Raw genomic sequence first — 26,131 nt, 5'->3', positions numbered from 1 at the left:
TTCTGTGTGCAAGATAATGTGCCAGGTGCTACAAGTGTGAAAGCAACAAAGGCAGGGCCCGGATGTTGGCCTGATGCTCTCAGCCCTGTGGGTTCCCTGTGACCTACAGAAACACAGATCCTGTCGGTGATGGCATGTTATCTAATTTGGGGAGCCAAAAGAAACAAGTAATACAGGGCAGGGTTCTCTCCAAATGTGCCCAGCTATGTAATAAAGACAAAGGCAAGGCGAGGAGGCTGGAAGGTGGGGAGCATGTGCCCATTTTGTAGAGGAGAAGCCCGAGCAGCAAAGAAATGGAACTACCTAGTAGCACACAACTAGGAGGTGGTAGAGTTGGGATTTGAGCCCAAAGCTGCCTGACAATAAAGGTCTGCTCTTTCCTTACACCTTACCTCTCTATTGTCTACTAACCTTTCTCTGTTCTCCATGCACACATCAGAACAGCAGACCCATGGCACAGACAGACTCCATGGCACAGCTAGACCCCTGAAAGGACAGGGCAAGAGCCCTGTTCTGTCTACACAGATTCCAGAGATGGGAAGTGGACCTAATAAATCTTCTGTTTCTAATCATCCAGGGGTGAGGGTGGAGAAGAAAATGTGATAAGCCTTCTGGAGTTGCCCAGAGAAGGGGAAAAAGAGTAAGAAGTCATTTTCATGCTTGAGGCAAAATACACAAGACCACTGCCACTCTTTATGTTTCTTTCATTAAAACATGAACTAGGAGAATATCCAGACAGGGAAAGTGATTTGACGGAAGTTTCGCAGAATAGAAAAATTAATCTTAGATTTAGCTCATTGAGTCCCCTTTCTCTAATATATCTGCTCCTATATTTTCATCAGCACTTAACAGATGGTTTTTACATATAAAAATGTTAGTGAAATTGAACAGTTTAACTTTGGGTTGTGTGTGTGCATGTGTGTTGCATGTGTGTGTGTGTGTGTGTGTGTGTATTTGTGTGTGTGTTGCTAGATATGGAACCCAGGCCTGTGCATACTAGACAGGTGCTCTACTACAGAGCTACACTGCCAGCCCTCAGTTTAAATAATTTTAGTAGACATTTAAACTTTATTGTTTTCCTTACTGATTCATAAGAGCTTGGTGTATATAATGGGTTTAAATCTATGTCCATTATATATGATTCTAATACTTACTCCCACTTGGTTTTTAATTTGCAGTGTAGTATCTTGTCATATAAAAGTTTTTAACTTTTATTTAACTAAATATATTACATTTTTCCTTTTTATGTCTTATGGGTTGGATTTTCTGTCATGTTTAGAAAAACCTGCATACTGATCAAGTCTTTATCGAAAACAAATGAGGTAACATTTCTGGATCTGAGAGCTTTGGGGGCAGAGGTCCCAGTAGGTTGTGCTGCAGCAAGCAGACCTTTTTTGAAGGCCTTTAATGAAAAGCCTTGGAGCAGGAGGCCCAGGGCAGTTTATCAGCCCGGCCTTCAAGCTGGACCCCTCACACCCACGGCAGCTGTGTGCCAGGCTCTGCCCTTGACTCCTTAAGTTCAGGGCCTGACTATAAGCTCTGTGGCAGGAATATTGACCGTGGTACCCTCAGAACATGTTTTCCTGGTTCCCAGGGCCGAATCAGAGCACGTGAACTTGGTCTTCCTTTTTGAGGTCCTCTTCCCCTTCCTCTCTACTCATGTGAGGGATCTAAAACCCCACAGAAAGTGTTTTATGTGGGCGGGCACCTTTATCTGACTGTAGCTGCTTTTATGGGAAACTTTTCACTGAACTGAACACAGAAAATTATCTTTTCAAACATACCATTCAGTGTAATTTTATAAGCTCTACAGTAATTGCCCTAGAATCTTCTCAAAGAAATGTAGTGGCTGCTGTTACAAAGGAAGCAAGAAATGTGGGTGACCAGAAAAGGACTCTTCATCTTTCTGGGGTTCATCCTCACTCCACTGTTTCTGGTAAAGGGGGAAATTTTGGTTTGAAAAGCTTCTTAAAAGGATCCAGAATTTATTGGTGTGCCATGTGTGTACACACACACACTCATATTCATACATAGCCAACCTAGCAAGACAGTGGCCTATGTGTAATATTTCCAAGTAGTAACCCAGGCATTAGTTTTGTGCTGAGTTGCTGCCTTTGTTGCCCTCCTGTTTTAGTGCCACATGCTATCAGCGTGTGTGTGCTCTGGGTAAGAGTTAACTCCACAGAGAAAAGGCAAGAACTAGAGGCCCCAGTGAGGGAGCAGCTGGAAGGAGGAAGGAGCTGGGCCAAGGCTTGGAATAGCCGGGTCCTGGCGCCAAAGGGTGAAAAGGGCAGAGGAAACGGGTAGGCTGGGCTGGCAGGAGGGGCAGGCAGGGCTGGGAGGGAAGCGAGGGTGCACTGTGGCCTAGAAGAGGTCACTGTTTGAAGAGAGCCTTCAAAGTGGAGATTCAGGGGTGGGTGGGAGGCCTGAAAGGGTGGAGGAAGGCTCTGGATGTTGCCTCTAGCCAAGAAGGGAGGGTCACAGGACAACCGGGTCCGGATGGCCATTGTGCAGAGAGGAGGCACAGACAGCACTGGTGGAAGGGCAGGATGGAGGTCACCGGGCAAGAGAAGGGCAGGGCTGGCAGAGGTTTCTGCCAGGCTCAACCCCGGGCTTTCGTCTGAGCGCTCTCCTAAGAGGAAGAGGTTTCTTGCACGGGCAGGGGCTGGGAGAGAGGAAATGGCATCAACAGCTCTCCCTCAGGGACAGCATGGCGTTTCACCTCCTGGTCAAGGATGGTAGCCTCACTGACTGCATCCAAAGAGCTTGGTCCAGTGTGGACAGTGGCTTCTAGGTTCATTTCAGCAAAACTGTCACCCAGTGTGGTCCATCTTAGGCTGTTCTTGACTGCCTGTGACATTACCATGCCCTGGCCCTATACTGCTGGGATAACTGTGCCACATCTCCCCGCTAGAGACTCCATTTCCTTCTCCCCAGTATGCTGCTTCACCTCTCTTGTCGCTGCCGCTCAGAACTAAACCAGACCTTCTGCCTGGAAGTAGCCAGGGGCACTGAGCCTCCATGGCACTGGCCCTCCCTGTGGTGACGTCCCTGTGGCAGCATTCCCTCCCCCCTCACAGTATCCATGGGGAGGAGGCAGGACCTGGTCACTGTGTACTTTGGGCAGGTGAGAGCTGAAGCTCCTGAAGCTGAGGGTCTAGGCTGTTCTTTAGGAGGAACTGGCTTTGTAGACACAAAGCATGCATGCTATATGATTCCACTTATATGAACCATTTAGAATAGGCAAATTCATAGAGAAAGAAAGGAGATTAGAAGGGATTGGGGGCTGTGGGAGGGGAGAGGAGGGAAGGGACTGCTTAGGTTGTGTTTGGGTTATTTAAAATGTTTTGAAAATAAGCCAGGCATAATGGTGCATGCCTGCATCGCAGCACGTGGGAGGGTGAAGCAGAAGGATCACAAGTTTGAGAAGAGCCTGGGCTACATAATAAGACCCTGTTTAAAAAATGGGAAGAAGGAAGGAAGGAAGAAAGGAAGGGAGGGAGGGGAAAAAAGAAAAGAAGAAAAGAAAAGCTCTGGAAATAGTGACAGTGGTTGTACAATATTGTGAAATACTCAGTGCCACTAATTTGCACACTTAAAATAGTTAAATGGCTATGTTATATATTTACCACAACTTTAAAATTTTTCTTCTTTTATAAAGAGGCAATCAAATGATAGTAGTCAAAAAATATGGGGTGGGGAGGGATATAGTTCAGTGGCACAGCACCTGCCTGGCAAGTGCAAGGTCCTGAGTTCAATTCCCAGAACAACAACAGCAAAAAAAGAATAACAACCTAAAAAATATGGAGGCAATGTAATATGCAGATATGCCATACTACTAAGAAAAAGTACTGATAATTTTAAAAGGAGACCAGCTTTGAGTCCAGCCCACCAGGTACTAGCTTTGTGTCCTTGAGCAGGCCACCTCCCCGCTATACTTGAGTTTCCTCATCTGTAAAATGAGGCTGTTATGGGATTAAACAAGACAGCAATGTGTGCAGCTAGTCCTGAGCAGTGCAAAGGCCATGAAGAGTAGCTGTCATAGTTCTGGTGATTCTGTCCCTCATTAATATTAAGCAGCTGAAGTTCATAGCACTAAGGAGGAGCTTCATGTTGGCAGGCGTCCAGGACTCTATTTTGACGTTAACCTTGAGGGCGTAGCATTTGGTGATGAGAGGAGTGTGTGAGGGGCAGAGGGAGGATTGGGAAGAGTGGCTTTGAAAGCTTGCTGTGCAGCAGAGATAGTGATGGGCTTTGTCTCTTAAGGTCCCAGAAGGTTATGGCAAGCACTAGAGGTCCATGGTGCTGATGAGGCCATGGTTTGGGGTTTGTCCACAAGAACCTTCCCTTTGCTGGCCTGCAGATTCCTGCCTTTGTAACACGAGGGTTGATGAGTGTCTCTTCCCCACTGGATGCTAGATTTTGTGCCTCTACTTATTGGTGGGGCTGTCATCGCAAACAGTGATGCAACACGGGTTATAGAACTAGTGTTAAGAGGTACTGAGAAGCAATATAGCTGTACCCTTCACCAGCTGGATTACCAAGTGCAGGTCACCTGGCCTTCCTGTACCTCAGTGTCTTCATCTGTCGAATAAGGATAACAACAACCTCAACTGGTGGGCGGGAGTAAGGGTCAGGTGAGAGCTAAAGGAGTTACTGGTGTGGAGTCATTTGAACAGTGCCTACCACTGTAGGTGTTTAATAAATGTTTGCAGCTCTTTCCATTTACAGAGTACTTAAAATTGTGAAATTAACCACACCCTGGGTTCGAGTAAGCTCCTGGATATCCAAAGAAGCACAGGCCTATTTTTCATGTTCAAGGAAACAATAGCCAATGAGAAAGTGCATTATCTGAGACCAGGAGTGTGAATGCTGGGGGAAGTGGGGTGAACATTTGACTTGAGCCAGGCCAGACAGGGAGAACAACAAAGGGGTTCCAGCTGGTGGTGAGTGTATGTGTGTATGTATGTATGCAAGCCAATCAGTGCAAGTTGTGTTGTGATGGGGTGTGTGTGTGTGTTCGTGCGTACACGCGGGTGGCCAAGAGCGCAAAGGCTTGTGAGTCTGGGTCTTTAGCTCCTTTAGGCAGTGCCATATTTGGGACTGTGTCACGGCCATGTGCACTTTTTCTGCCAGTAGCTCTGACCCAGAATGTGCCTGCTTGTGAATACAGGAACAAGCCCTTGTTCATAACCCAGGGTGTGATTAATTTAATTATTTCAAAGGCCCCTTTGGTATTTTATGAGGGTCATGCCCCTGGCTGTGGGCTTGAATACAACTGCAGCAGGTTTCAATAAAATCAATTAATTTAATTTGATTTGGTTTTATGTACTTGGAGCTGGTGCCTCTTGAACTCAGTATGAAAATTATTGCAGAATAAAAATGCATATTAGTACTCTGAGCCCAGTGTCCTTGGACTTTCTTCATAGAGCCTGCAGCCCTGATCACAAAGGCAAATCCCCCTGACCTGGTAAGAGCTGCTGCCCACCACCCACCATCCACCCCCTCCAGGTGAGGACACTGTTGCTGGAGGCTCTTTGGAGCACTCCTTTCACTTTCCAAAGCACCTTGTTTCTGGTAGTGAAACTAACGCATTTCCATTGCACTTTCATGAAAAGGATTCATAGGTTTTGATCAGCTTTGGTCACCAGCCTACTGAGTTTTGTTATTGTTAAGTAAATTAACTGGAGGCAGTATGGTGTAATGGATTGAAAGGTAGCTGGCTGTGCCCCTTGAAATCACATGAACCTGGGAAAGTCCCTTCTCTGGGCTTCTGTTTCTTCAGCTACATGTGATAAGGCTGGACACCTGCTCACAAGACAGCTTTGAGTCTTTTTCAGTGGGATAGCCTCTCTTCCCCAGGCATCCTTGGGGAGCCCTGTTTCATTTTCATTCCACTGAAGAGCGTCTAGGAGTTCACAGAATCACCACTGGGATGGAACACCAGCCCTGCACCCCTAACCAGTGGCTTTTGCCCCACATTCCTGAAGGTCAGAGTGCAGAGCTCCTTTCAGGGAGGAGGGTTGTGGCTCAGGAGGCCTAGAGAGCATCTGGCCCAGCCTTTGTTGTACAGACAGGGAATCATCTGAACTCCAGGGCCACACAGCACAGCCCAGGGCAGGAGCCAGGTTCAACCACATTCACGGTCTCTGTAGAGGGCAGAGGTTTTGTGCAGGGGTCATTTTCCAACCATCCTTTTCATTTCTTTCTCCTGTCCAGATGGGAAAGAGATGGACAAGCTTTCCCGCAGGCATCCCCAATAAAGCAGAAGCTGTCAGACATTCCACAGTCCCTATGTCCCTTCTTCCTGTGGTGGGAGAAGGCTGGGGCGCCCAATCAGAATAGTCCCCCACAGATACTGAGACCTGACTGTTGGCAGCTGCTTCCTTCTCTCGGACACCAAGGCCTGTGTGCCCACTGCCCTTCCTACTGACCTCCAGGTTAACCCTGAGTGATGATCCTAGTCAGCCTTATTTTTGTCACATAGGTCTTTCCTCCCTAGAGCTCTGAAGTCATAGGAACTGAGATTCTCCTTCCCATCTCTACCTTCAACTCTCCCAGGTTTTTGTTTTGTTTTTTCTTTTCAGGCAGAGTCTTGCTAACTTGCCCTGGCTAGGCTCTAACTTTTGATTCTCCTGCGTAGGCTTCCCAGAGTGCTGGGCCTGGGCCACCGTTACCAGCCCTAGCTCCTACTTTCTGAGAGGCATCTACTGTGTGCTGAGAACATCACATGTCAGTTCCTGCATCGGTTCTGCACCATGAGCATTGCTGTCCCTACCTTGCTGTGGGGGGAGCATCCACGAGAAGTGTTTTTCTCAAGGTCACTCTCAGCCACGGAGTGACAGGGCTAAGGTTCAACCCCACATCTAACTACACACTGAGACTTGCAGCACAGCAGGTGGGCTTCCCTGCATAAAACGCAGCAGGTTCTTAACTCTTCTTTAAGGACACAGTGTGCTATTCATCCCTCTGCCAGAACGCAAATGAGGGGAAGAGGTAATAACAGCCTCTGTGCATGAACTCACAACTCTGCAAGGTAAGATTATCCCCATTTTATAGATGCAACAGCTGAGGCACAGAGAAGCAACGTGCCCAAGTCACCTAGAAAATAAGTGAGCTAGTTGGGCTTTAGCCTAGCTCCATGTGGTTATGGTGGCTTCTTCGATCCCTGCCTTGGTTTCCCGGTGGAAAGTGCTCCTGTCTGGGGGCGCCCGCAGCTGGCACTGTCCTCCACTCTGCGGATAGCGGCGTCCAGGCTAGCAGGGCCCTGGCACCAAGCCTGGCCTGGGGGGCGGGGGAACAGGGACGCTGCTGGCAGCGACCTATCTGCCCGAGCTTCCCGCTTGCCGGGGTCCCGCAGACACCCCGCCCAGGCAGGCTCCGGCCACTGGGGCAACCACGCGCAGGGGAGGCGCTCCACCTCTCAGAGCCGCGGACCCCAGCAGAGGCGGGCGGTGAGAGGTCCGCAGGCGCTGCGTGAGAATGCGGAGGCGAGGCCAGCAAACATGCGGAGGCCTTGGTAGGCGGGAGGGAGGGGCCGGGGCGCCCAAGTCCTCCAGGGAGGATCCGGCTCCAGAGGCTGAGAGCAAGCGGCATAGGGGGCGTGGCGGGGGCGGGGGCGGAGGCTGAGGGGCGGGGCCTAGTGGGCGGGGCTCGCAGAGGTGGGAGCAGTGGAAGGGGCTGCTGGCCGGCGCTGAGTCCAGAGCGTTCGCGGCCGGGGCCGAGCCGCTGTGGTTGCATAGCGTTTCGGGTTTTGCCTTCTCAAGGATCAGGCCAAGGGGGATGGCTGGGGAGGAGGGGTGGGAAAACCAGTCTGAACAGGCCGGGCAACTCGAAAGGCGTGGGCCTGGCGAACTGGGACGCTGCCCAGCACCATCTACCCTCTCCAGGCTCGGGAATTTTTCGTGCATCCGCCCCACTGGTTTTATAGTCTCCCGCACCCCTTGGCCCGGCCCCACCCTGTCTTCTGACCCGCCCTCCCTTCCTCCCCTCTCTGAGTTGGCTCCTCTGCGGAATCGGTTAGCCAAAGGGAGGCACCAAGCTCTTGCCCTCAACTCTCCCACTCCCACCCGCCCTGGAGAATTCAAATCTTGCGCGTGCTCTCTCTTTCTCTGCCTCGATCTCCCAGGTCCTTGGACTTAATTCAAGGTCTTCTAGCCTGAATTTAGCCCCAGAAGCCCGCCCTCCCTCCCCTGCCGCCTCCTCAGGGTCCCTTCAAGGTATCCCTCCCCCAGCCTCATGTAACAGGGCCACAGGCCGAAAGGCTCTGGCTGAGAGGCAGGAGGGATCCTGGCAACCTGAGCAGGGTAGGACCCGCACCTTTCTGGAGGCTCTGCGTTTTGCACATAAATTGCTGCAAACAGAGTTTACCACACACACCCCAATTTGTCTCAAAAGATTGAATCGCCGAGTAAGATTCCTAGAATAGAGGTTGGGGAGTAGATAGCTGAGGCAGCAGAGGCCTTTCAAGGATCCTTCATACCACACCAAGAAAACAACTGTTGTACCCCCTAGAGTCCCCACTGCCCTGTCCTTGTGTCATTCCCTGTGGCCAGGTAAAGAAACCCAAGAACCTATTATTTCCTGGTAAGCAAATCAGGAACCTTCGTGTGACTACGGGAACTTGGCAGGTTGCTGAGCCTGTTTTCTACAAGCTTAGAGCTGCTTGACCAAGATTGCCCCTATCTATGCATTAGGGATGTTATTTAACAGATAGAATAAGGCAGGATTGCTAATAGTGCTGGACCACAGATTCATCAGCCACATGTCAGGTTTTGTAGGCAAGGCCTTGGAGACCCAGAGAGAAAAATGACCTGCTTTGTATCTTCTGGAAGAAGACGCCAGGCTTCCCGGAGCCCTTGGCCTCCTGGCCCCTTTCTACTGAGAGCCCTAGCAAAATGTTTAGGGCGGCCAACCAGCCAGTGGTGACAACAGCAGGAGATTGGCATCATCCTTGGTCACCTGAAGCCCGGTCATTTTGCCCAAGGAGACTGTGGACCGAAGGTGGGTCTAAGCGTGAGGCAAATTGACAGCTCCAGATCAAAGCGATTAATGCTGTGACTCTTTTCCATTCATTACTCTCAACCAATATCTGAACAGGTTGCAAAAGTCTAGGACATGTCTGCTCCTGCAGGGGCGCTTGTCATTCTGCAGCCCTGCCAGCCATTGTATTAGACCACGGCCCCTCAGAGCGATAGTCAACGGGACTGGAGGCTCCCTGTTGTCCTTGGGCTGCCAGGACTCTGTGGATCTGCTGTCCTGCACATCTGTGTCTTGCCTGCCCGGTATTGACTGTTAGTAAGTGTTTATATGGCACAGTCATGGAAGAGAGACAGGATTTTGGGGGAAGGTGAAAGCAGGAAAAATTCTAGTCAGTCAAGCTATTTGTTATTATTTTTAATAAAGCATTCAGATAAACGATTAAAATGATACTTTTGGTGATAGTAGAAGCTCAGGAATTCAGATGTCACTGATTGGGAATTTAAGATAGTGGAGTTTGGCTGTGGTAAAGTTCTTTTTGCATGGTCTGGACACAGAGCCCTGATGAATAACTTGTCAAAGCACATGTGATTTAGAAAGGGAGGCACATGTGTGTGTCTTGCTCACAATGAGAAACTTGGTTCGGAAGCAGTTCAGCCCCACTCACCTTGGTAAGCCTTTTACTCACAGTTATTGGGTACTTTCTCTGTGCCAGGCCCTATGCTAAACATTCCACAAACATTACTTTATTGAATCATTGTAAGAACCTTAGGAAGTAGGAATCATGATTCTTCCCATTTCACAGACAAAGAAACTCATGCAAGTAAGGGGAAACCACCAAGATTCACACCCAGGCAGTCTGGCTACAGGGCCCTTTAACTACCACATATGCCGGTGTTTTATGTGTTAGGACAAGGTGGATGGAAAAGAAAGAAAAGGGATGAACTATAACCCCTACCCATTCAGAAGCTTTTGATCTAGTTGGGAGAGGCAAACACAGGGCCTGGCTTATAATAGGTGCTCTATAATTAAGCAATGAGTGAGACATGGGCTAAACTCCTAAATAAGACAAACCCTATTCTGCTTCTCTGCTCTCCTCCTGCTTGTACATAATAGAGAAAGAATAGCCAGTAGAACTGCAGGGTGAGGAAGTGGCCCATGAGTGGAGAAGGAGTTTGTCTAAGGCCCACAGAGATCCCTGGTCTAAGGCTCCTCTACACAGCCTTCTGATTGGCTGCTTGGAAGCAGATATGGGCCTGAGGAACACAAAAGTGGATTGGCTGGCTCGTCATCCTCTCTACCCTTCCATTTTCATCTCCAGCCCCTGGAGAAATCCCACCATATAGAGAGGGCCCTGGGAACTTGTCTCCAGCTTTACCCTCTACTCTAGTCTGTCCTCTCCCCACAACCTTCACACTCCTCCCAAACCATTATTAAAGCTAGGTGCCTTCCAAGCTTCAAGATGGGCCACCGGGTAGGGAGGTGGAGAATGTCATGCCCAGAACCTCCCCTTGACCTATCTTATGCCATCCTCTGCTTTTGGAGTCTGCTGCCTACTGTCCTTATGAGAGCAGGGCCAGGGACATGGGGATACCTCATGCATTTGTTGAATGAGCAAACACTCCAGTATACTGCCAGGGCACTAATTAAAGCTTAGAGAATCTTGCAGAAAAGGGCCAAGAAGCTGCAAGAAGGCAGGCCATCAACAGCCATTCAGAATTCTGCCATGATGGCCTCAGGATCTTTCTCCAAACTCAAGGATGGGAGATTCAAAAAGGGCCTTCAGATTCCTCACCCCCACCAAGACCCCAACCTCCAAGACCCTCATTTTACTGATGAGAACAGTGAGGACCAGGAAGGAAGCAGTACTTGCTCCAGAACCTGCCGCCCCTTAGGAGCAGGTAGAAATAGGCTTCTTGTCTCCCAGCTGAGACCCTGCCCCCCAGTGTGCAGGCCATGCTTTGGAACACATTGTGCAGCCTGTGGTCACCCTGTGGCCCGGCAAAGTAAGAATGATGAGAAAGAACTTGTTTGCCTAGCACCTTCATAGGTCTCCTCACAGCCAAACCACCTGTCATTTCTGATGGGCTCCCTTGGCAGCAACTAAAATAAATCCACCAGAAGCAAAGAGGAGGAAGAGGATGGACAGAGCTGAGAACCAGTGTTTGCCCTGGTGGTAACCTGGCATATTTGACTTGTCGGCTTGTCCAGCCCAGATAACCTTCCTGCTTGGCATTGATTTATCAAGCTGTGAGTTCCTCTTTGTCAAGGTCCTCCAAGAGAGAGGAAGCAGGGGCCATCCCTGGGGTCTGGGAAAGTTTGCCAGATGCCTGCTCCCCACCTTCTTCCAGGTTTGGACCTTTTCTCTACCTCTCAGTGATTGCCCTGGGTGGATATTGAGTGACATTAACATTCTTCTGAGGCACATGCTTGAAATCTTGCCATTGGCCCGTTTCATTTGCCATTGTCCACCTTGTCATTGGTTGTTAAGGTGTGCACCAAGTTAGCTTATGTCTTCGGCATGCTTTTAGGGCACTTTATATATGGCAGGTACTGTTCTAGCACTTTACAAATACTGTATTGGCTGAGATAATCCTCCCAATAGCTGCTGTAGATGAAGAAACAGAGGCAGAAAAAGGATAAAGAACTTGTTTCAGGTCACACAGCAAGTGATAGCAGAACCAGGATACATAGTCTGCGTCCAGAGTTCATGTGATTCCATGCTGCCTTTCTGTTGGGGCAGCCAGGTCCTTGCCAATTTTACAAGTCATTTAACTGACCCAAGTCTCAGTTTCCTCATTGGTAATAGGAGGACAGTAAAAGTAACTCTCCCTTAAGCCCTCAGATAGTCATTTTGAAAAAAGTGGAGGGCCCAACCAGAGATTTTTCTCTTGGTTTACCAGGTTCCCAGCTGGGGTGGATCAATTCCACTGTTTGTTTCTCTTCCTGGAGGCCAGCAGGCTCTGGAGAAGTCACTGCCTGTGTGACTAGTGCACTGTGAAGGAGATTATTGGGCCCTCTTCCCCATCAGCAACCTTTGCATCTTCAATCCCAACTAAACATATTGTCTGTATGTTATTGACATGATATTTACACAGTTCTTCTTGCCATTAATGAGTGTTTATGTTTACTGAAGACCTCTTCTCCATGAATACCCCCAGTTTATAAACAAAGCCACATAGAAGAAGCTGGCTGAGCCCCCTAGAGGTCTGCTTGCCTACACTTAACTTTTTCTCCCACGTTCTCATCCTTTGGAACAACAACTTGCCAACCCTGGACCACTGGTTAATTTTTAGCTAAAATTCTGGCCTGTGTTCAGAAGATACTTATTCCACCCCTAACTTTTAGGGCTGGGGAGACCCTCTGAGAGACAGGCAGTAGGAAGAGGCCCCTAAAGGTGTGCAGTCTTCTCTTTGGCCAACCCTACTGTCTCTTCTCCTGCTTTTCAACACCCTGCTGCATAAATTTTTAAGGGAGACTTAAACTTGGCATTATAATTTGGTGTTCCTTCCTGTCCCTTTGTAACTGCCTTAATTTTTCCCAGAGCAAGGAAAGGGGAAAAGGTATAAAGAAATGGGCGTGATTGTACCTCAGAAAATGTCATGCAGCTTCCCACAGTTTGACTGTTCCCAGTGTTTTTGCTTGATGTTCTTAAACCTGTACAAAATCAGCTTTGGCCACCACAGCAGCTTCTTCCATCTGGCGGCCACATCAGCAATGCAACATGAGCAGGGTTTAATGCACAAGCAGACAGCCAGAAAGTGAGAAAGGATGAACTGTTTTGTGTCTCTTACTTTACCTTTCAAGTGCTTTCTTTTATGTACAAGACCTAACTTGCTCCACACAAAGATCCTACAAGCCAAGATTTGCCCATTTGACAGAGAGGATGCCCAGAGAGGGAAGTGTCGCATGTGAGTGAGTAACAAGTCCTAGACTTGGAAAGTGGAGCCTGTTGGGGCTGGCATAGTTATCCCTCCTGTGACTATAGCATCTTAGTACAGTATGCAGTCTATAGCCAGGTGCAAGATTTGTGGGTTCTTATCTTGGGTACTGACCTTAAACCTGGCTCCATCTTTGCTTTTATTTCTCCATTGTTTTGTTCTTTCTGATTTTTTATTTTTATTTTCGTTGTTATGTTGACCCGGCATTGCAGGCACATTTGTAAGCTGGCTCCAATCCTTTTTGGAGGAAGGTGGGTTACACACACTCCTACGCAGGCTGTTGTTAATCATTTTATAAGGTCTCTGGTGCAGGAGATAGTAACAGATTAGCCAAGAGCTTCTTTTGTAACATTGGACACACCTTCCATCCCAGGGGTAAAATGAGAGTGTGGGTTGGCAGGGTCTTTGCAGAGCCCAGCAGCTCTGACAGCCCGTGTGTGCTGCTATTCCCTGCCTTGTTAGAGACTCACAGTTCAGTGTGAGAGAAAGTTCAGTGTAAAAACCTGATTTTCCTAGTCTTGCCTCGTTTGCAATAAGCCAGTGGTTCTCAACCTAAAACTCAGGAACATCCCCCTGCCCCCACCCAACCACACCACACAAATATCACTGCATCAGGAAAGAACTAATTTAGAGGAAGGGAAAGAGAAGTAAAAAGTATTAAGATGTGTTAAGTACAGGTACCAACTCCCCATGATGAATGTAATCATTTTGTACTGCAAACGTGTACTAATAAAAATAAAAATTAAAAAAGAAAAAACTAATTAAAGTTACAAAGAAATAAAACCCTGTATGAAATAGTAAAGAATATGCGAGGTATAGGGAAATCTCATTTCTCTACTTACCTTATTTTGAGACAGAGCCAAGAATCTGAAAGGAAAATCAAATAATTTTGAACCACCTAAAGAGGCCACAGAATACATGTCCTGACACACATTCCTGTGGGGCTCATAGGCCAAGAGATCACGTGGGTCCTATCTGCTCTTGACATATTTAGTTTTCTAGTCCCCAAACCCACATGTAACTCTTTGACAGACAGGAATGTAGGGTAAAGGACTGCTAATGAAAATTCAGCTATGTTCCAACTCTGGCCAATCTGGTACCTCCAGGAGGCAGCCTGGTGAGGACTGGCACAGAGGGGTGAGAGTGCAAGGCTTTTCTAATTTTCTGTTATGCAAACCTCTTCAGATCCTATAAGCAGTTCCCATGAACAGACCAGGACTTGATCCTGTAGCTGTAACAGTGTACCTCAAAATGCTGCTGGCTTAATCAGAGGACACAGGTGCTAGCTGGAGGCATTTGCAGGTAAGATTTAACATGAAGTAAGGAGAAATGGGATGGAGAATGAGTACAAGTGCATAACTGGAAAATGTTCACCATAAAATGGCTAGTGAAGAAAACAGTGTAAATAAACTGCTGTCATAATGGAGTCCCAAACACATAAGGCTTTCCTCAAGGTGTACTGTATAGAGTACTTTGAGGATTTAGAAACACAAAGTTTGATTTTCTAAATTGAAAGGACATGCCAGACTCAAGATGACGGTGGAGTCCGGAGAGTGAGCATTCTAGGAAACAGAAGGGCTGATTTGGAAGACTATCGTGGAACATCTGCCACTCTGGGGTCAGCTTGGCTTCTGGGACACATCAGTGGCCACAGCTCACTCCCGCTGGTCACAGTCCAGCCTCTGCCATGGCCTGCCTTGCCTGTGTCCCTAAGGCTCACAGGGTCATTGTGAGAGGCTCCGTTTATCCTTCTGAGATCCATCGCCAGACAATTTGCTTTCCCCTGGCTCCTCAGGTGGACTGCTGACCCCGATCATGCCTGACTGTCAGGACCCCAGATAGGGGCCACGTGCCTTACCAAGTTGGAGCACTGGCTGTGTGTCCTGCTATCAGAGACCCTTCTGACTTTGCATCCAGCTTGGCCTCTAGACTTGGTAGGGCTTACACAACCCTCCCCTTCAGGTGTTCTTCCCTTCTACCTCTGGCCTAGGAGTGGATGTCCCTACTTTCTCGTGAAAGGAGGACTTTGTGACTTCTAGGCCCTAAAAGGTCAGAGCCACTAATTTTAACCAAAGGAATCTGCTCCCATCTTTACTTGCTCACATAAGAACAGCAAGGCGGTGGGCCTCAAAGACCACAGCCCAGTACTCAGAGGGCATGAGTCATGACTGTCCTGGAAGGAGTAGTCCAGGGTAAGCAGATCCATAGCACTGTAGTCAGTGTCCCTTTTTAGCAAGCTATGTTTGGATAAGTCCTCAACATCTTAGGCTGCCTAACACACAGACCATCTTCATCCACATTTCCTCCACTCCCTCCTTCTTTCCTTTTTTTCCTTCTTCCCTTCCTTTCTCCCTTCCTTCCTCTCTTCATTCCTCTCTATCTCCAAGACTCCCTTTCATCTTTCCTTCTTTCACTCCCCCTGTCTGGCTCCCTACCTTCCTTTCTTCCTTCTTTTCTTTCCCTTTGACTCTGGCCAGGAGCTTTGTCATGCCCCCATCATCAGGCAGACCTTAGGTGCAAGGGAAGAGAGCCCCTTGCACCACTGAGCCCTACTTTACCCAACAAGAGGCAGAGAAGCAAAGAGAAGGTGGTGCGGTCCAGTCCCTTCCACTTGCTACCTGACCGCAACCAGGCTCTCTCATGGGGTACCTCAGTACTCCATTATTAAAACAGGCACACAGGTACTCACTTTAGAAGCTTACTGAAAGGATGGAATTAATAAAATACTGTAAAGCATTTTATATATTGTCCAACTCAGATACTCAGTAAATGGAAGGGATTAATATAGCTACAACTATTATTATGCCATTGTGTGGGCAGTCAGCCTGGATAATTTCAAGTATACACACTACATTATCCTTTTAAAGACAAAGGGAATAGTAAAGGTCCAGCTCTTCTGTGGAAGCCAGACATGGGGCTGATTCTGGAGACCAGACAGTACTGTTCTCAAAGTCTGTGTCTGCCCCAGCTCCAGGAGCCCAGCTGTGGACCTACCTGCCTGACTTCTGGCACCCACCATTCCTTTCATGGCTGTTTGAGGGCAAATGACTGACCATTCCTGGTCCCTGGTCTTTATTTCCTCCCTGGTAAAATCGAAGTTATTGTACTGCCCAAACCGCAGGGCTGCTGTCAGATGTAAACAAGACAATACTTGCAGGATACTTCACTTGGTGCCTGACACCCACTAAGTACTCAATAAGGGCTCACTGTGATTATTTTCAAACATGTCCCATCTTATGCAAGACATGGCTCCAGAAAGGTTGTGAAACCAATCCCATTTTCCCACAAACTGACTTCATCACTTCACACAGGCTTTATCTTTGCCTCAGATCGTCCTTGGAGGGCAGTGACTCTGAACACCTCCGCACCAGTGCCTGTCTCCTCCCGGCCCCACAGTCACCCTGGCACGCAGTGGAAAATAAGAACACACAGGAGGTATAAGCGATGATTCCCATTGTACCTGTTCGTTACCTGTAGATTTGTTCTATCAGTATATCAGTCATCCAGCCATCTCTCTTATTAATCGTCTATCTAAGAAAGACCACCTGTAATTGTTTTTTCTGCCTACCATGGGTAAAAGTCACAAAACAGTTTATGTTCCTACTGGACTTCCTACCTTTCACTTGAATTTTGGTTTTTGAACTTTGTGGAGGTCATAAACTCTTTTGAAAATCTGATGAATCACAATGAGCTGTTTTCCCAGAAAAAGAAGCTGCTCCCATTGTCACACATGTGGTTTAGCTGGAGGTGGAAGGTGCCTTTGAAGCCTACCTGAGGCATTCTGTTCAAGCTACAGCCAGAACCCAGCTCTCCTACATAAACAGTAGCTGCACATGGCTGCTCATCCCTCCCCTCCCTCCAATTTGGGCTCCAAAGTGTGTTCCACCAGACCCTATCACCTGGCCCCCACTGCCTTCCCACCCAGTGGTCCCTGAGGTACACCTGACCAGGCTAGCTGGCTGCCTTTGGGGTGAGGACCCTTGGCTGTCACTTCACCTTTGTCTCATTGCTCCCCAGCGTCAAACACTCTTCGTCCACCCCCTTGTGTACATCCATCACACAGTACAAGTATGCAGTGACCTCCTCACCTGATCAGAGCAGGGTTCAGAGAAGATATGGAGCTTGGCCATGGAGACCCTGGTCCTCAAGGCAGAAATGCACAAAAACATCAACTCCTAGCATGGCTGAAGTCAGAGCTGGCAGTGAAATTGGAACACAGAATGGTGTCCCAGGCTGGGTTTTTCCTTCCTGCCTGGTTGGCCATGGCAAAATGATCTAACCCATGGATAAGAACTCCCTGGGTTTTTGCCCCAACTCTTGCATTGACTAGGTATGTAGCTTCAGCCAGATCAGTCAGTCACCAATTAGTACTGCGTCTTCTACTTCAGCATGCATCCTCAAGGAAGTCAGTAAGAATGTAGATTTGAGACTGAGATTCTGACCCACTGGCTTGAGGAGGCCTCAGACTCTGCATTGTAATTTTCTGGCCAGAGTGCTGTTATGGAGGATCAGAGAGGCATAACATGCTGCAGTCATTGCACAGCACATCCCTGTGACACACCATCCAGGCTGTTGTCCCTCTGCTCTTCATCAGGGAGATGGAAACCTTTATCAAAGACATCAAAATTGCATTTGACCTTGAACTTGCAGCTAGGCAAATCTGCTAAGTATACCAGACAGAGGGCTGTTTATTCTCTACTAGAAAGTACTCCCAAACAGCATCCCTAACCTAGAACAAGGGCCCGGTCTAATGTTTTACTTCTGTCATGATGAACTGAGCCTACTGTCTACCTTGCTTTGGTTTCTCTTACAAAAATATTCTGGGCCACTTTATCCAGTTCCCCAGGATTAAAAGTAATTTTAGAGGTGATAAATGTGACCTGAGTTCAGATTGTGGGTCTGAGCTGCTATTCTGTTAAAAAAAAGAAAAAGGAAAAAATATATGTGTGGCTGGGCATACTGCTCAGTGTTATGATGCCTGCCTGGCAAGTGTGAGGTCCTGAGTTTGATTTCTGGTACCAAGATTGTGTGTGTGTGTGTGTGTGTGTGTGTGTGTGTGTATTTTTCTGACTTCGTAGGATTATTATTGAGGATTAAAAGAAAAAATATGCAAAGTTCTGAGCATAATGAGTGCAACTGTTATGATTATTTTCCTGTCCTTGGGGTGAACAGTGGGCCTTTAATTTGATGTAGTCTTTCTAAGAAGCCAAGTCTGTTGTTTTGCTCTTGTAGTAGCCATTTAGTTCTGTCCTGTTCCCCTGTTCATCCTACAAGCCTAACCTTGAACTATAGAAAATGTCCAGCTTCAGTTAGAAGGTCCCTGTCTCAGCAGCCTGGAAATATGGCAAAGGCCACTGCGGTGACATGCCACCCTTGCTGATTTGTGTGGCCCTGAGAAAGGGCTGTGGGCTGCCCTAGCCATCCTCAGTATCCCCTAATGGCACACTGACCAGCATGAGAGGTGAGGCCAACCTCTGCCTGGGTATGCTGGCGTCAGCTAGAGCAGACACTTTCCTAGGAGTAGTCAAGAGTCCTGTTTGGTGCTTGATGCAACAGAGAAACTGTAGGCATGCACCCTTTCCTCATCTAGTAATCAGCCATCTAGCCCAGCTACTGGTCCTACTGTCCACCCTCCAGGCCTGCCTTCATCTTCCCCATCCCCGTCTCTACATTTCCTTTCCTGGTCAAACACTAACAGAGGAAAACTGAACCCTGACAAGATGTGCAACATGCCAAGATCGAGCCCAGTTTGCAAGTAGATATAAACCCTCACAGCCAATGAACAGGACATAGCTGATAACGCATAAAAGCGTGCTATCATTTTCTACTGAAATACAAAATTTCTCATGCAAGTATACTCAGCCTGCAGATGGTAGGTTAGGCATACTTACGTGTGCATGTGAGAGGGTGCTGAGGAGTGAACTTGGGGTCTTTACACTGACCTGTATCCCCAGCCCTTTTTATTCTTTTTATTTTGAGACAGGATTGCACTAAGCTGCTAAGTTGCCCAGGTTGGGCTCCACCTTATGACCCTCCTGCCTCAGCTTCCCAGGGTGCTGGGATTACATATGTGTGCCATGGACTGCCTACGTTGTAATAAAATATAAAGGAAGTTGTGTTACTTACATACATTAGCTATATTGTATATTTGATACATGGCCCAGAACAATTCTTCTTCACTCAGTGCAGCCCAGGCAAGCCAGGTGTGTCTGGTCTGTGACCTACAGGTTGTACACCCTGCCTAACCCCATTTTTGATCAAAGATAATCAAGGTCAATTCGTTCTTGTTTATAAAATAAGTTTAGTCTCATTGGATTTGGTCTGATTATGTGCATAAGCCTAGCAAGAATGATAACCAGCTACACAGGCCTTTTTAAGTTTGCGTTGCTGGCATTTTGCCTCAGGTTGGACCTTGAAAAGGTTCTCAAGGCTAGTAAGCCGTGCTGAGAAGTTGCCACCAGAGTGTGCCTGCAGTACCTACAAATTTGGGGGAAATCCTGTCTTCTTGAGGTCCCTCAAATAGCTCAAGGTTCCTGGGCCTACCAGGAAGCAACCTTCCCAGCAGCGGGATCATTTTCTCAAGAGGGCTATGTAAGCACTGACTCCACAAAATGGGCCTTCATTTCTCAGAAATGTCTGGTCATATCTGATGCATGGTACTCAAAGACAACATTCCAGTCAAAGCCTTGGTTACAAGGCTTTGTTTTCAATTATGCCCTGTTACAAGCAGAACAGATTCTTATTGAATGTGTGCAAATAATTATATTGCTATGAAAATGAGAACATTCAAAAAGAGTTTCTGAATTGTGGAGAAATTGGACAGGGACAAAAAGGTCAATGTTTCATTGCTGTTTACAGAAGCATAATCTACCAAATGGTTGTGAGTTATAGATAGCTTAAGAGAAAAGGAAAGAGGGTTTCTTAAAGCTGATAGTAGTATTCTAAACAAAAGCCACAATTATCCTTTACCAATTCAGACTAATGTAATTAATTCTTGTTTTGCCTGATCCTGGGTTATCAGGTTAATGAATGCAACTGTCTCTTCCTTAGAGGTGTAGAAATTCTGATTTGGTCTCCTAGTAGCATCTCTAAGTTATTTAAGCAATGCCATCAGAGGCCTGGAGCACTGTCCTTTCCATGGCCTCCAAGACAGACTTTTATAGAAGGAGAGGGTATTCTGATTTACAGTTGGTGGCAAATACTTTCAGAGAAGAACAGGGTTAAGAAAAACTACCAGAAATCTCTGTGAATGACAAAAAACTCAACAGGGCCATGATAAAAGATCTGATGAGGGTTTATCTGACAAGAAATTTAGTTGTTTCTGTGGCACGTAATGTTTTAAAACAACCAGAATTATGTTGGTGACTTTATACCATGACATGTCATGAACAGCAAGGGTACTGACAAATTTCTAGAAAGTTTGTACAGTTTCTAAAATATTTATACTAATAACATTTGCCAATATATAACACAGGGAAGGTTAGATATCTCTTCTTACCTGAAAATACTTTTCATGAAAATCAACATATCAAATAAACCTAATTATTTTTAACATCTCTTTTCACAAGGTGATAGAAAAATCCTTTGAGATTTCCCAGGGACCTTTTGGGAAATTTCAAGGTCAGTTCTCAAGATCAGGATTTTATTCAAGAGCTGGGCTGCAGCTCAGTGGTAGAGTGCTTGCCTAGTTGTGTGCAAGGCCTTGGGTTTGATGCCTAGCATAACAAAAAGTGTATGTGTGTGTGTGTCTGTGTGTATTTAAGATTTGAAGTAAGTAATTGTCTGTCCTGTACAAGTATTCTAGAGTAAACTTGCAGTTTTATGGTTATATCATCTTACTTTTTGTATAAGTTTATGCTGTTTCAAAGTGCAATTCACAGTGTAGCTAAGAGTATGCTTATTAACAGAGGTAGACGGTAGATGGATGGATGGGTAGATAGATAGATAGATAGATAGATAGATAGATAGATAGATAGATAGATGTCCTCTCTATACTGTATAAAAGTAGGAAGCCAGAAGTATACAAACTTAAACTTGTGCTTAGTAATTAATTTTTCAGTAGTTTGTCTTAGTTGGAAATGAGTCTAGCTATTTAAAATCTGTTGCTTCATTTAATTTAGGATACATCTAAGGTTGCCAAGATTTTGATAACTTTTTAGCTAGATATTGTAAAAAACATAATTATAATTCATAAAACTTTTATTCTACTTACATGAATTTAATATACATGATCTTAGCAAATATACTCATATTTTGAAAGTTTCACAGGACAGTAACCAAAGCTAACAATCAGCTTAGTTATCTCCCTGTTAACTGTTTTTATAACGCATGAACATTAGGCAAGTATCAAAAAATCACAAAAGGAAAACTAAAAAAAAAGGTTAAATATAAATGTATGCTTATATTACACTTAATATGGGCAAGTCAGAAGACATAGCTGGTTTTACTGTATTGAACCAACAATATAACATTATTATTTGCCAAACATACCTAAATGACATGAACTTGAGACATTTAAATTAATTCCTATATTTCTGAGAGCTTTTAGGAATACTTAACTTATGTTAGCACTTACAGTAATATGTTTAAGACCCTCAGTGGTTGCCTGCTGACAGTACCAACCCTTAATATATGCTATGTTTTTCCTAAATGTACAGGCTTATGATAAAGTTTAATTTATAAACTAGCACAATAAGAGATTAACAACAAATAATAATGAAATAGGACAGTTATAACAATATACTATAATAAAAGTTATGTAAATGTGGTCTCTCACTCTCAAAATACCTTACTGTGCTGCACTCACCATCTTGTGATGATGGTAGATAAAACAATAGCCATGTGGTGGGATGAACTGAAGTGAGTGATACAGGTACTATGTCAGTGTTAGGTAAATGCAGACTTTTTTCATTGATCCCCAGGAAGCTGTTTGAGTAGTATGATGCAATCTCATTCTGTTGTGCCTGGAATGTGAATCACTTCTTTATCCTGTGTGTCCACAGTATATATGCTACCCACCCATTAGTCACTCAGAAGCTGTCTCTCTTCTCAGATTGACTAGCACAATATTGCAGGGCTTGTGCTAAAGTAACCCTTGGAATGGTGTGAATTTAAAATTTATGAATTATTTATTTCTGGAATCTTTTATTCAATAATTTTGAACTCCAGTTGACTGAGATTGACAGCAAGTTAACTGAAACTAACTGCAGAAAATGAAAATGTGGATAAGAGAGAGACTACTATATTTGTATCTCAGCCAATCTGAATAAAATTGTCTTAAAGGGTTTTTTACATTGATTTGATAATGTCATCTGGCGGTAGAAGGATATCACAGATACATAGCATACACAAACAAATGTACAGACACAAATAGAGACCTTATAGCTTGTGTTCTAAAATTTGGGCCATAGTTAATGTAATAGCAACTATATAAGACTGACTGATTTCCATATGATAGTTGGCTCCCATTTTTGTTCCACTTCCTACTTCTATTTGACTTGGTTTCTGACAGATGGAATGAGTTAGGGTTACATGGGAAGGCTAAAGCTTGTTACCAATATTTGTGGAGATAACTTCCAAATTTTTCTTCTGCTCTGGTACATAATTGCTTTTGGGATCCTTGAGTCCCTTGAAAGCCTCACTGGGTCAGGAATCTAAAGTTCAAGTAACTGCAGGGAGTTGAGGGGTGGGAGTGGGAGCAATGAAGTGAAGGGGTGGACAGAAGAAAGGAGAAAAATGGACTTGCAGGGGGATATATGCAGGCCTGAGGGAGTTGAACAAAAAGTTGTAGGAGGTGAAAGGAGGAAGAGGAGCAGAAGCAATAAGGGGGGGTGCGTTATAGGAGCCAATCCAGGGAAGTCACTGAAGTTTCAGAGTTTCCTTAGTTAAATCGTGCCAAAAAGAAAAGAAGAGGACAGAGTTCCTACCACTGTTGTAGAGCATATCCTTAGCAGGACTTCTAAGGGTGTTTCAGTGACCAAGAAGCTTCCATATTCTTAACTAGTGATACTTTCTTAGCAAAGAATCCTAGGACTCTAACCCATCCTCTGTTTGTCTAGAACTCTAACCCGACTTCTAGACCGAAGGGCTCACAGAAGAGCCAGGAATTTCCTGCTCCAGGGCCAGGGAATAAATCACCAGAAAAGAGCCAGGGAGACCTCCATCCAAGAAGATTCTTGCTCAGTCAGGTAACTTTCAGCCGAAAAAGTCTAAGGCTCTCTCCTCGCCACCAAGATTATACTCAGACTCGTAAGAATAAAAATGTGTCTAATCATGTCTCAGTGGACTATTGTCCAGAACACTGAATTAGATCCAGAAGGGGTTCACCAGTAAATCCCCAGCCACTCAATAAGGAGTGAAAACAAAAACTTCAAAGGAGCACACTCAGGGTCCTGGGTGTCAGTCTGGGGTTCCAGTGATGAATGTCCAAGTCACAGCACCATAACTAACAAAGTTATTCATACAGTTGTTAAAATGGTTAAGGAAGATGGTCCTCACTTGTTTTTCTTATATTTGGAGTTGAGCCCATTACAGTGGGAAGGAGAAGCTGGGCTCAGCTCTGCATACAACAGGACAAGTAGGGATTTATAGGGCGGGATTACTAAGAGAAGACATCGCAAGTAGGGGATTCTCGCTTAACTGCCTTGATTCTTGCTGAAGGCAGACCAGTAGGCCAGAGTAATAAATATCAGGGTAGGGGGGCATTCTCGCCAAACTTAGCAGAATTCTTGTTAAAACAGGGCCAGGGAGACTCAAGACAGAGCTCAAAGCCAAGACCAAGTCAAGAAGACTCAGAGCAGCCTGAGTAAAGTCTGGTCAAGGAAAAAGCCTTTGTCAATACCCAGAGAACGTTTGTTATATTCAGGGGGTTTCAGTAACCTAGTTGGGTAATAGGACCCTCACAAATATATGAGGACCCAGGAAGCACAGGTCAGCTTTCATCACATTTGTCAAAAGGAGTGAGGTTCAAGGCCAGAGTCTGCAGCTAGCATGGCTGGACCTCAGCTCCCTTGAGACCCTCAAGCCCCAGGGATCCTGTCCTGGGCACAGCAAATGTTCATTCAATATCAGGAAAATCAGTGGTATGTCTAAGTCAAAATTCTTAGTTTTCTATTTATAAATGTTCACTTTAAAAAATATGGTCTCTAACTTAACTCCCTACTGTGGAACTAAGTTCAGCTGACTGCTGGGAGAAATGGGAGCACAGGGTAGGGAATTGGAAGGTGGCATTTCATTGCCACAAGCTCTACCACTACTCCCAGTAGGACGCTGGGCAAGTCCCCTCCCCACCCTGAATCCCATTTCCTCATTCTATATGGGAGCTATAATTCCTGGTGCCCTGGTCCCTTGGGATCAATTGAGGGAAGAGATGGGTAAGTGGTTGACCTAAGGTGGGAGCTGAGAGATGAATGATTGGACTCCATCAGAGTTCACTGTGGATGCTCAGCTATTTATGGTCTTTCCCCAACAAACAGGTCATCCCTATGCAGGTGGAGACCACAGTGGGTTTTCATCCCCTTACAGGAAAGCCTAGGGTGGTGTGAATGGGATAGATAGTGCATAGCTCAGAGAGAAAGGAAAAGGAAGGGGAGGGAAGGAGGGAGGATAAAGGAGAGAAAAGCAGGGAGGAATAGACAGAGAGGGAGGGAAGAGGGAGAAAAGGTGAAAAGGAGGGAGAATCTGTGTCTTGTACCTGGTGGTGTAATCCCCTTTCGTGCCACTGTCCCACCTTGGCCAGGTCTGAGGAGCCTCCTCCTCCTCCTCTAGGCTTCCAGTGTCTCCCGTGGTATCGGGCCTAGCCCCACCCTCAGCCAGACTTAGCTAAAGCTCCTGCCTGGCACCCGCCCCTCCTCCCATGTGAGTGTGATGCAGTCTTGGGAGTAGGATGGTGAGGCCCTGGCACCTGGGGCCTCAGGCTGTACACACAATGCTGGGACCTTGCTTGTTCTCCCTGCTTATTGTGAGCCAGCCAGGCTCAGAGCCCTTCCCTGTGCCCCAGCCCTGGCAGGGGTCTTTCCCCTCACTTCCCCTGAGAGAACACGCCAGCATCCTGTGCTTACTCAGCATCTCCCCTCAGAAGCTCCTGAAGCCCCAGACAAGCACTGGCTGGTCCCCAGAGCACCTGAGAAGTGAGAGGCAGGCTCTGCGGGTATCTGGTCCTCCCTTTTAGAGCCACAGCTCCTCCCTCACCCTCCAGCTCCCACAGGACAGGGCAGCCAAAGGCCGACCAGCCACAGGACTCTGCTTTTCTGGCTCACTGCCTATGCTTGAAGAATTGGAGTTGAGGGAGTTTGCAATGACTGGGTCCGCCTCCCTTAAATATAGTGGTAGAAATGTATGTAGCATTGGCAACTAACAGATTTGGAAACTGGATGATCATAAAAATCGCTGTTAAAACATAGCTTAGATTCAGTTTGTGGCCACTTCTGTGTTCTTGATGCTAAATAACAATGAATTGTTTTTTCAAATTAGTGTTGAATACATGCCATGAGATCTTACCTATGCATCACAGCGATAGAGCCAAGATCACAGCATCCACTGGGGCTAATGGCAGGACCATGGGCTTCAAAGCAGAGAAGTCTTGGCCTGTCCTCCAGCCAGAAGCAGCAGGAGCAAGAGGAAAGGGCCTGACTGCTCAACCTGAGGGAACCTCTGTTAGAAATGCCACCATCTTCCTGTTGCTCTGGCTGGCTGAGTTTGCTCTCACTTTTCCTCAAAATTTAATTAAATATTTGTTGAGCATTTAATAAGTTCAAGGTGGATGTTAGGTGAAGCCTGTGTAAAATGCAGTGTGGACGCTTCAGAGAGAGAGAGAGGGAGGACAAAGCAGCCTCCTCACACTACTGTGATGCTAGGAACATTAGTTCAACTGCTGTGGTGAGATTAGGGATGACCCTTTCTCCTTTCCTGTTGCATGAATTTCCTGCGTGAATTTGGAAGAAATTCAAATGCATTTTTTAAGAGTATAGGAATCTCTGTGGGGGTTTTCATTATTAATTTCAAAGGTTTTCCTTTGGCCACTCACTTTTTCATGTGGACCTCAGTTTCCATGTCTGAAAAGGATATACATTCCTTCCAGGCCTACTCTCAGGGCCGTAGTGAATGCTGATAATGGCAGAATTAGAAGAAGTGAAAGTACTCTGGGCATGGCAGTTGTCACCAATGTAAGTCCCAGATGCTCAGACGTGGTACACTGGGAGGAAATGGGTGTT

This window comes from Chinchilla lanigera, unplaced genomic scaffold, assembly GCF_000276665.1.
Source record: "Chinchilla lanigera isolate Chin_1 unplaced genomic scaffold, ChiLan1.0 scaffold00001, whole genome shotgun sequence".
Classification (NCBI taxonomy): Eukaryota; Metazoa; Chordata; class Mammalia; order Rodentia; family Chinchillidae; genus Chinchilla; species Chinchilla lanigera.
Note: the sequence above shows the minus strand (reverse complement) of the source record.